Here is a 12037-nt window from a genome sequence, read left to right as displayed (position 1 = left end):
CAGGCCTTAGAAGAAACTCTCAGTAAACATGACAAGGGACCTAATAAGCAGAAGGGCAAGACCATAGAGGTTGTAACATCTCCAAATGGCTCTCACACAATGACTTATCCTGTTATCATCCATGAGAAGCCAGCGGATGACACACACCCCGAGCCATATACTACATATACATTACAACCAATTTCAACAAGGGACTTTAAAAATATAAAGGAAGCAGTAGTTACATATGGGATACACTCCACGTACGTAAAACAGATGTTAAATTCGTGGTCTACCTCACATAGAATCATCCCAGATGACTGGCATCAGTTAATTTCAGCTGTTCTAGAATATAGCCAGCAGCTACAGTGGAAAAGCTGGTTGAGAGAAGAGGCAAAAATTTTAGAACAACAAGGTAAACTCAGAGGTTTCGTGATCTCCCAAGATCAAATACTTGGTGAGGGATGTTTTGCTGACAGGAATGTACAAGCCATTTATGATGAGCATACAATATCCCTATGCCGTACAGCAGCTCTAAACGCTTGGGAAAAAATTCCAGAACCTGGAAAACCAACTGAGGTATACACAAAGATATTTCAGGGACCACACGAACCCTTCACTGATTTTTTACAAAGACTGAACACAGCTATAACAAGAGCTGTATCAGATAAAGAATTAAGAAAAGTATTAACTGAGTCCTTGGCATTCGACAATGCTAATGCAGAATGCAGAAGAATACTTACACCATTAAAGATCAGATCAGCTCCTTTGGAAGAATGGATTCAGTATACTAATGGTGTTGAGTCTCGTAACTACAGTAATGAGGCTTGGATAGGAGAGACAAATCCCAGAGGTGAAAGAAGGCCCCGCGTTACCAAATGTTTTACATGTGGTACACCAGGTCATATAAGTAAAAACTGTATGTGGGGTACTCCTAGGAGTAATATTCCTTTTAGGAATAGCCTAAACAGGAGACCCCAACCACCTCCCGGATTATGTAGAAGGTGTGGCAAAGGCCGACATTGGACCAGTGAGTGCAGATCAAAAATAGATATACGAGGTAACCCTTTACTGGCGGGAAACGCCTCAGGGGGCCTCTTGCAGGCCCCCAAATCCAATGTAGTACGAACATTCCCAGCCACTGTGGAAGAAATTCCTCTCCAAGACAACTGAATAAACCAATGCTTAATGTAAAAACCGATACTGCAATGGATGATAAAACAGCTCTGATGGATGGATCACAGTTTACAAAGAACACTATAAAACAAATATTTTGGCAGACTTCCATAAATGATCAAAGACCAAAGCTTAGAATTCGAATTAATGGCCTGGTTATGGAGGGACTGGTAGACACAGGTGCAGATGTGACTATAATTACACCAAAATCATGGCATCCAAATTGGCCTCTTCAAGAGGTAGATGTCCAACTTTTAGGGATTGGCACCCTATCTCAGATAAAACAGAGTTCGAGATGGGTTGAATGCATAGGGCCAGAAGGACAGAGAGGAAGGCTGAAGCCATATGTAGCAAATGTAGCAGTAAATCTTTGGGGCCGAGATCTGTTACAACAGTGGAATACCCAGATTAAAATTCCTACACTTTCAGAAAAAGAATACAGACAAATGCATGTTTCTAGGAATAATATCATCACATGCTATAAAAATCAGGCACCAACCATTCAGGCTGTTCACAAACAGAGCACAACTGCTATTGAACCCTCAGAAGTACCAACTGCCTTACCTTTAAAATGGCTAACTAATAAACCTGTCTGGGTTGGACAATGGCCTTTGAAAAAAGACAAGCTACAAGCTTTAGAACAGCTGGTTCAAGAGCAGTTAAATGCTCAACACATTGAAGAATCTACCAGCCCTTGGAATTCTCCTGTATTTGTTATTAAAAAAAAGTCTGGTAATTGGAGAATGCTGACAGATCTGAGAGCTATTAATAAAGTAATTCAGCCAATGGGCTCCCTACAGACTGGGATGCCCTTGCCCTCTCTGCTACCTAAAGAATGGCCTATAATAGTTATTGACTTAAAAGACTGTTTCTTTACCATACCCTTACAAGAAAATGATAGAGAAAAATTTGCCTTCACAGTACCTAATTATAACAATTCTCAGCCAGTCAAGAGATATCAATGGAAGGTCCTCCCACAAGGAATGTTAAACAGCCCTACCTTGTGCCAATACTTTGTGCAGAAACCATTGGAGATAATTCGTGTAAAGTTTCCACAATCCATAATTTATCACTATATGGATGATATCCTATTAGCTGGTCCAAAGTTAGATACATTAGAAAGCATGTTTGAAGAAGTAAAAAAAGTTTTGCCTCACTGGGGACTGCAAATTGCTCCTGAAAAAATACAAAGAGGAGATTCTATTAACTACTTAGGATATAAGATAGAGCTACAAAAAATTAGACCCCAAAAGGTACAGCTAAGGAGAGATCGGTTGAAGACTCTTAATGATTTTCAAAAGTTATTAGGAAGCATTTCCAACTTACTGGGCATCATGGGAATACCCAAAGATAGACTACAAAATTTGGCTAATACCCTAGAAGGGGACAAAGAATTAAATAGTCCAAGAGAATTATCAGCCGAAGCTGAGATGGAATTGGCTCACTCCTTCTCTAAACCCAAGCATATTGCTAAAAGGAAGTTTGAGAGATTCTTCAGTCCCATATCTGAAGAGCCCTCTGGTGTGGGACAGAAGGAAACCAATAAAAAAGGACCATTGTCTTCTAGATTCTAACTCTCTCCATGCTTACTCTTGATTTCTCAGAATCCTTTCTTACATGCTATGTCCTCTTTAAATCCAAACCTTCCATTTTGATAACAAATAAGTTTTTCTAATAGCAATCTCAGAAGTCTCCAGAAGGAAGACGGGGCCCCAACAACAACTCTACCCAATCCAGAATGATGCCATGGTAATCATCATCATACTACACTTCTTACCAGAATTTCAGACAATCTTACCCATTACTCTAAGACTTGCTGCAGAACCTACAGTTAGTCTAACTGAGATTTAACTATCTGAGCTTTCTCACAGTACCCAACAGAGATAACATCACCCCCTAAACAGCAGGAAGTACTTCTAAGAAAACAACGCCCCTTCTCCCTTAGGTTTCATAATTCTCAGGGTTATGGATGATGGTTATAGGGTTGGGGGTGGAAGGAAATATTAAACTCAGTATTCTAAAAAAAAAAAAAAAAAATGAAAAGAAGAAATGAAATGGATAGGTATAAGGTATTATGGTAGATTATTATGTATACTAGTAAACAAATTTAGTAAAATAGCAGCCTTAAATAATTTGCACTGTAATTTGCACTGTTATGGATTCTTATATGTTGATACAAATGTAAACTATTTTTATATTCCTGTTTAAGATAATTTGTATATTGATACAAATACAGAACTATATTTGTTATAATGTACATATATTTCTACTCTTATTTGAAATACTTGTATATTGATACAAATGTAAATTTATATCTGTCATACTTTATGTAGGTTCTACTTCTGTTTAGGATATTCGGTATATTGATATATATTTAAGATTATTGTCATATTGCATATCGCACTATATACTCCTACCTCTGTTATAACATCTTGTGTATTGTCACAATTTTGAAGTCATCGTTCTTTACCATACACTTGCTTATAGACTGTTTACCTTGTTTATGTGAAGCCTTAGTCCTTAGGTTATTTCGGTAGATAAGACTTATAGATTTATAGTCACCTATGCTTGTCATCTCTATAGTTACGTTAGTTAGGTTATCCAGATTTACAGATACATAGGTCAGATGGACAGGTAATCTTCAAACACTTCATAGACCTAGAGAATATGGCATTTAAATAACTTAGAATTCTGTTGATGTGAGACATAATTGCTCCTGGCTGCACCAATTTGATCTCGAGAGAATGTTGGGCTTCTAAGACATTTCCATTTGGAAGTTTGTCTTCTTGGCACAAAATGGCCTACTGGGCAAAGAACTGCCCTTGCCTCGACGGCTGACAGTACTAATGCAATGCTGTCCTTTCTGGACAAGCGGGACACAAGGAAAGCGACCACTGTACTCTGCCAAGACAGGGTAAGATGGTCTTTCAGAATTCCTGCTTCTGAAAATGGTCTGTCAGATACTTTAGGCCTGTAGCCAATTTGAATGCACCAACAATGCTGAGAAACATTAGGTGACTGTCCAGGCTGCCAGCTGTCTCCGTCTACTCTCGCACGATTCCCAAAAGTTGCTTGCATCCATCTACCATTTCTCAGGTACCATTATATTCCTTCTCAGGTCTTTGATGTGATTGAAGACTAGCAGTTATAGTTACAACTTAGTAGATAGAACATATTAAGTATTAGATTCAGGTTCTTTAGGATAGGACACCTTTTGGAATGATCTTTGTAACATGCCATTTACCTATGCTCTATACTTCTCTGGATTATAGTATGTGTTTCTTGCTTGATATTGTTTGTATTGGTTGTAGTTCCATCTTATCTAGGTCATTATCCCTCATTATTCCTGGACTATATTTGATAACCATTCCTTTGTATATAGTCTTGTATTAGGTTAGAACTTTCTTATTTAGACAAAAAGGGGGAGATGTAGTGGGTAGCCATTCCAGCTTTGATCTGGAAGTTCCAACCCCCATTGAGACTTCGGCAACTGTCACGCCTACAAGGCGGGGCGAAAGGAGGCGCCTGGGGACCTGAGATCTGGATCGGCGGGCTCTCTCTCTGTTGCGGGACCCTGGACTGGAGAGGTGTACCAAGCAGAGCTCCAGAGAACACCGCTGGACTGCGATACACCTTCCCCAGACTCCGCGACCTACCTATCCCTTAATTTGTAAGTTACGCCATTAAATAAATCTCCTTTTATCTACGTGGAGTGGCCTTAATAATTTCACCAATACAGCAGCAGGCAGATCTCCATGAGTTCCATGACAGCCCAAGCTACACAGAGAAACCCTGTTTCAGAAAAAAAAAAAAAAAGTAAAAAGAACAGTAATAAATGACCAGGTATCTCTGAAGCAGGGTGCAGAGTCTTTTCTGTATATGCCCAAGAGTGATGTCTTAGTTGTGGTTTATGTTGCTGTGACCAAACACCACGACCAAAAAGCCAGTTGAAGAGGAAAGGGTTTATTCAGCTTACACTTTCATATTGCTGTTCATCACTGAAGGAGGTCAGGACAGGAACTCAAACAGGGCAGGAACCTGGAGGCAGGAGCTCATGCAGAGGTCATGGAGGGGTGCTGCTTACTGGCTTGCTCCTCATGGCTTGCTCAGCCTGCTTTCTTATAGAACCCAGAACCACCAGCCTGAGAGTGGCCCCACCCACAATGGGCTGGGCATTCCCCCCATCAATCACTAGTTAAGAAAATGCCTGATAGCCAGATCTAAGGGAAGCATTTTTCTCAACTGAAGTCCCCTCCTTTCAGATGACTCTAGTTTGTGCGACAAGTTGACACAGACCAGCCAGCACAAGTGGTATAGCGGGGTCATATGATAATCTATTTCTAGCTCTTTGAGGAACCTTCACACTGATCTCCGTAGTAGCGACACCAGTTTTCACGCCCACCAACAGTGACTAAATGTCCGCCTCTCCCTACATGCATGCAAGCATTTGTCATCTCCTTTTAAACCATTTTGACTGGGGTAAGAAATGAAGTTAGTTCCTTTAACAAAAGTGTCCCATATCTTCACATACCTCAATGCTTTCTCCCTGGGTAGTGTCCCCAAGGCACTACTGTAACAACTGAGGTACAAAGTAGCTTCTAGCCATTTTGTCTCCCCTCTCACATTGAACTTCAGAGATGAACTGGAGTGAGGGATTTGGGGGCAGGGGTGTTCTCTACTGGATGAATATTGAGTCTCCTTTCTGTGGGTGGATGGTTGAAAACAATAGTCCCAACCTCTCAGCCACATCATCAGAAATGTGACATCCAACTCGGATTGGAGAATTAGAAATACTAGCAAACTGCCCTTGGTGGCCAGATACACCAGTTTTGATCAGGAAGGAACTCCAGGAAAAGAGATTCTCAGTTTCTTGGTCATGCTGACATATAGTGATGCTCACCCAAGTCCAGCTTAGGGGAAGATGAATAATGGCTCATGTACATCTTTCTATGAAAGTCCAGTGTTTGTGTTGGTGCCTGCCCTTATGATTAGTATGTTTTGCTTTGGTGCATTCATTAATATTTTTGCCAAAGTAACATTTTGGCCAGCTCTCTTTCAATTACATTCATTTCCTCCAAATTGCATCATGTTTCTGGACTACAACACCAGCTCAAAGCTTCTGCTAACAGCCCAACACTCTGTGTGAATGTGTGCTCAAATGCCTTGTCATTTATAAACGTTTTCGAGATGAGTTCCAAAAACAAATAGATGCAGGACTCAATCAAATTTTAAGTAGGTAAGAGAGTAAAACAGAATAGGGAAATAAGGTAAAGATGGAGGTGGATAAGTTGGTGCCATAAAATCATATTTATTCATTTTGCCAGGGGTATACGACAAGTCTATCTTAAAAATAAAGCTCAAAGCCACAATTTACCGTGTTTAGAAGCTTCAAACCTAATGGCTTGTGGGAGAAGAAGTTATTCCTGTAAAGTTACAAGGCATTTTCCCCAAGGCCACTGTAAAGAAGACAGACTCTAATAGAATGAGGGCCAAACTCAAGGTAAGAATACTAAACAGCTTCATGGGGCGGTCTCCTGTGCTCAATATAAGTAAGCGCTATTCCAGCAAGCAATAACCAAGCCACTGCCTAGCTGCTGTAGAAACAATGCTGTAAGGATAGCGCCAGCCACCAGGGGTCGCACCGCCCGCTAGGCAGCGTCTGCAAGTGCAGGGGGGGGGGGGGGTTGGGGGGGGTTGTACCTCTGTCCGTCAGGGCTAAGGTTGTGCAGAAGGACATTAGTGTCCAGAGCTGATAAACATATTCCCATATTCTGAGAGTGTTTCATGGGCAAGACTGATGCTCTCAAGGTGAACAACAGCATCCTACCCAGATGGTCCACCATGAAAACACTCAATTTAAATTTCAAAGAATGCTGCAGAGCAGGTTTCCATTTTGTAAGTTTCTGTAGCATGTATCTGTGTGTGAGAGTGCATGCACGGGCGGGGGTGGGGTGGGGGGGTGTAAGGGGGTGGAGGGATGGGTGTCGGTGTGTGTCTGTATGTGTGGGTGTGCATGTGGGTGTTGTAGAGTGTGTTGATGTGTGTCTGTGTATGTGTGTTTGAGTTTTATGTATGTATGTGTGGTATGGGAAGTGTGAGTGCTGAGGTGTGTGTGTGTGTGTGTGTGTGTGTGTGTGGTGTAGGGAGTGTGAGTGTTCGGTTGTATGTTGGGATGTGTCTGTGTGGGGGCGGTATGGATGTGGGTGTATGTGTGTTAGTATGTTCGTGTGTGTGTGTGTGTGTGTGTGTGTGTGTGTGTGTGGGTGTGGGTGTGGGTGTATGTGGATGAATGTGCGTGTGGGTGTTGGTGTATACCTTGTGTGTTAATGTCTGAAGTAAAAGGAGAATGGAATTTGCATTCAAACAACGTGGCTTCATTTTAACTTGTTTGATGTACTGGAGCTCCAAATAAGAAATACTTAAAAGAAAGTAAAGATCACTTTATTCATCAGAATTCCAAGGTGTCTTAGAAGAGCAGCTCTGGAAGAAGCAACTACCACAGAGACAGTAGCCTGTCCAGGGGAGGGGTGGTTTCAAAGGACCTTGGTAGGGTGGGGTGGAAATGAAAACCAGAATGAAGGGGGGGGGGGGTGTGAGGCAGAAATGCAAGGCCTGTGAAATAAAATATTTGTCTGAACATTCATAAGTCCTTTAGAAAAAAATAGTTAACTCACAGAAAGACTTTTTTGTCTTTATTTATTTAATCTGTGTAACAAATTATTCCAAAATGCAGGGTGCTGAAATAATGATGGTCACGTGTTCCTCACATGGCTGCCCTGGGCTCCGAACTTCTTAGCAGCTTGAAGAGGCAGAACTGGCTTGGGTTTCTCCAGAAGCTGGAGTCAAACAGCGGCCACAGCTTCTGTTGGATTTTGGTGGGGGGTTTCAGACTTCACAGATTTGAGTGGGTCCGCTATCAAAACGGTCCATTTGAAAGTAATGTGGGGTGGTAGTGACAGGCTCCGTTCCTAAATGGGAATCTCCTCTGTGGGACTTGGGTGCCTTCACCTTGCGGAGGCTGGCTGCCCACCGTGCAGAGAACCCACGAAGGCAATGGAAGCTTCCATACACAGCCGTGAGGGTCTGTGTCACTAGCTTATGGCCATCACCATTTGTCAGTGGCTATAATTCAGTGTGAGCTGTGACCACAAAGCAATGGGAATAAAAAGGGGCAAAGACGACTGGGACCCATCCTGAAGGCTGTTTACCACAGTCGCATGGGATTTTTTTTTTTTTTTTACATTTCTTGCTTTTGGCTTTGGTTTTTGGTTTCTGGTGTTTGGTTTGGTTTGTTGTTGGTTTGGGTTTTTTTGTTTTGTTTTGTTTTTGTGTGTGCATATGTAAGCTAACAAATGTAGATGTATCAGACCCTAAATTAATTGCGTTTATAACATTGTTGAATTCATTTTGTTCAAATTTTATTTAGGATTTTTAGACCTATGTCCAAGAGATTTTGGTCAATGATTTTCTGTTTCATAATCCACATTTTAGCCACAAGTAAACTATTACCTCTGTTTGCCTAGTTCTCACCATGTACATATTTTCTCCACTGCTGTGGCAGGCACCATGGCCTTGCTCTGGACTCTCATTCTCCTCTGTTATTGCAGGTCCTCGCTGTGCTTCCAGAGGCAATGACCTTGGCTCAGTGCTCTTGGCAAGACTTTTACATCTTCATTTGCAGCGGGAAGCTCTATCTAAATCTTTTTGTAAATTATGTCTTTTGCTTTTTGAGAATATTTTATGATTGTATCACTTCTCTTTCCCTTTCCTCTCTCCAAACCCTCCCATCTTCCAGACTCACTTTCAAATTCCTGGCCTCCTTGTTCATTAATTGTTGCTACCTACATATATGGCATTTCTAAATCTGAACAGGAAATTCTGGAATAGTCTGCCTTTCTGATAAATCCCCGGAACCTTCTTCCTTCCTATTCCGTCTGCCTTCCTGGATGACAGAGAAAAGGGTGGCAGAGAAGTTGTCTGCTGCCTGGAGATGAGCATGAAGACGAAAAGGATCAGCAGGAAGGCAGAAGTGTAGGACACGGATGGTGATGCTCTCGGATACCTACCTTTGTGTTGTTATTAAAAGGACAAACCCGTGTTTGGAAAAGCTGCCGTAGTTAAGGGGGGAGGGCTGTGTTTCATCAAACATAACCCCACAATGTTCCTTATACTCCTGAAAACCCAATTCAATCTGTTTCTTCAGGGCATCTTCTGGAATTAATAATCATAACTTCTACGTGGTACTTCACAGCGTATAAAATGCTTTCGCGTACACTGAACTTACATTTTCACATCAACCTTGTGGCCAGAACACAGTTTTCTCCACCCTCTTACCTCTCTAGAGTTGACACAATCTAGTCTGATGCTGTCAAGTGCACTACAGACCAATGACCCCCAGGTCTCAGTCTGACTTCTCCTGAGATCTCGGCTTATTCTTCAGATTAATTCTGGACACCCAACTTGGAAACAAATCCTTAGAAAGCTGTATTACCTTCCTACTCTCAGACCCCAAACACTGCTCTTAGCCTGGTATTTCTATTTAAAATTCACAAACTGAGAATTTGAGTTATTCTCACATCCCTGTTCCCTGAACTGCCCAAAGCAATCAGTCCTCAACTCCTACCTATTCTACGCAAAAAAATCTCTCACTACCTCATGGCCACGGCTTGCATTTAAGAGCTGCTATTAAAAACATCTAACTGGTCTTCTATAGGCAGGCATTATAAAGAGAAAATCAACAATTATTTTTAGTTATTCAAATAGTTATAGAGCCGCTTCAAGGTACTAAATACCATGGAGTTAGAATCACGGTTTCATCAAAAGGTCTGTCATGTTACAGCAGGAAGCCAACAGTCCTGAACAGTAAACACAGATGTAGTAAGTGGCTTACGTTACTGCTAAAATGCAATACAAAGTAGTGAGGGTAAAATGATTCATTAACATGCTACAGTTGCTTTGAGAAGATTTTTTTAGGGGGGGTGGGGGGGCTTTGTACTGAGTCAACAAGAAACAATTAAAGAAATGAACCCAGTTGTTATAGAAGAAGAAAAACAAATTACAGTGTGATTAGTTTAAAATAATAATTCCCGAAAGTACAGTGTGGAATATAACCTCTTACACTAAAATCCATTCCAAATGCCGTGTGATTAAATAAATTTGTGGAACACTGGACTGAACAAATTGAAATAGATTGTCACGCTGTTAAGATTTGGGGGGTTTATTAGTGTGTGTGCATGTGCAATGAATCTCCTTGAATGATGCACAATGTGATGTGTAATCTCCAAATTTATTGGCAAGAAGAACTTTTTAGAACACAACTTCCTGGAATTATATGAATGACACATTTTGGAAAATGTTCAATAGTTAAAAGCAAAATGAAAATCCAGCGCTCACTTGAAGCTGAAGAGTTACGTGGGAAATTGAAACATTTCTAGACATTGCTCATATCGAAATAGCTCCAGCAAAATGACCATTTGCTTGGCAGTTTACCTGCAACCTGACATAGATGTGCATCTTTGTTTTTAAAAGGTTACTTTGTTGTTAATCTCTGGACCACCTTTTAAAGCTTCAATTAAAACAAGCTTTGGAATATATGGTTTCAAAGGCAACTTCTGAGAACTAGGTCCTACGAAAATTAGACCAACTTTGGAAAGGTTTCTTGCATTAAGGAATACCAGATTTAAACTATAGCCCTAAAGAGCAAAGGGTAATTTGACCAAAGACCACGGTATGGACAGCGTCGGTCAGATGGACTTCTGACATAAGCTTGAATAATAAAAGACTTCTGCCACACTCTTACCCCCTCTTAGGAACTCTTCCTGATTGGTAACTTTGACATTATTTTCAAGGTCACTTGTTTTTATTTGTTGTTGTTGTTGTTTTTAGTCTAGTCTCTGCCTCTTACACATACTAATCTTCATGTTTCAATTTTCTCTCTGAAAATCGGAAAGTGTACGTGTACAAGAAGAAAAGAGGGTGAGGAGGTGGGGAGGAGGGGGAAGGAGGAAGGATTTGACTAACATCTGGAGAACATGAAGACTGATCAGCAAGGCAGCCCATGATGCCCTAGAACCAATGTCATCCGTCCCCACCCCCCACCCCCACCCCACCCCGACCTGTCCCCGTCCCCATTTCCTTTACTCTCCCCAAAATACTGCAGGGCCCAGACTCTACCTCTAAGCCTGATGCTGTAAGCGTGGTAGGTGGACCTGGAGTCCCCAAAGACTAGAAGTCTCTTCGAATAGCCAGGGCCTTGGAATCCTGAGAGGTGACGTTCAGCGCATGCATGCGGGTCATTTATGGTCCCGGCTACCAAAGAGCTGGACAGTAACCTAAGTTTCCAAGTCACCAGCCATACTAGCAATTACTCACCCTGCGCTCAGGTCTCCCGGAACCCTGCTGGTTGCTAAGGACTCTGTGCACGTCGCCCTTGGCGACTGCGGGTTGAACTTTCACGGTCTCCTGAGAAAGATTTAGCCAATCACAAGCTGTAAGCCAAATTCCACCAGCCCTTCTTCACCCCACCCCCCACCCCCCGTGTGTGTGTTCTGTTTCTAGACATCAAATACAAACAACCAAACGCCTTTGTTGGCTTTGGACAACGGTAAAGCACACAGCAATGACTCCGCGTGGCTCCCTCGCGTACAGCCGGCCAGCAGCCGCACAAGTGGATTGGCAGCAGTTAGCTCTCCTCCACGTCTAAGGCCCTCTCAGAGCGAAGGGCGCCTACACAAAGGTAACCATCACGGATCTTTGAAAGAAGATGCTGTTGCCAAATTTCTTTCTGTAGAAAATCTGGAGCCAGACAGAGCTGCAGTTACCTAGAGTCAGGGTGTTTTGATACTTAATAACCACAAGGGGGCGAGTTTAAATTCAATGCCTT

At 41.9% G+C, this 12037-nt stretch overlaps 1 protein-coding gene across 1 annotated transcript in view; it reads right to left on the bottom strand.

Annotated features, from left to right (window-relative positions):
• Tmem232 (transmembrane protein 232) overlaps nucleotides 1–11526 on the bottom strand; it is a 277182-nt gene extending 265656 nt beyond the window's left edge. The window contains exon 1 of the mRNA XM_052750220.1: nucleotides 11329–11526. The gene's annotated coding sequence lies outside the window, so the exon portion shown is untranslated. The remainder of the gene's footprint in view (nucleotides 1–11328) is intronic.
• Between the last annotated feature and the right edge of the window lie 511 nt (nucleotides 11527–12037).

The sequence above is a fragment of the Peromyscus californicus genome, unplaced genomic scaffold (assembly GCF_007827085.1).
Source record: "Peromyscus californicus insignis strain IS unplaced genomic scaffold, ASM782708v3 Scaffold_21__1_contigs__length_65335640, whole genome shotgun sequence".
Classification (NCBI taxonomy): Eukaryota; Metazoa; Chordata; class Mammalia; order Rodentia; family Cricetidae; genus Peromyscus; species Peromyscus californicus.
This window is presented reverse-complemented; position numbering and strand designations above follow the sequence as displayed.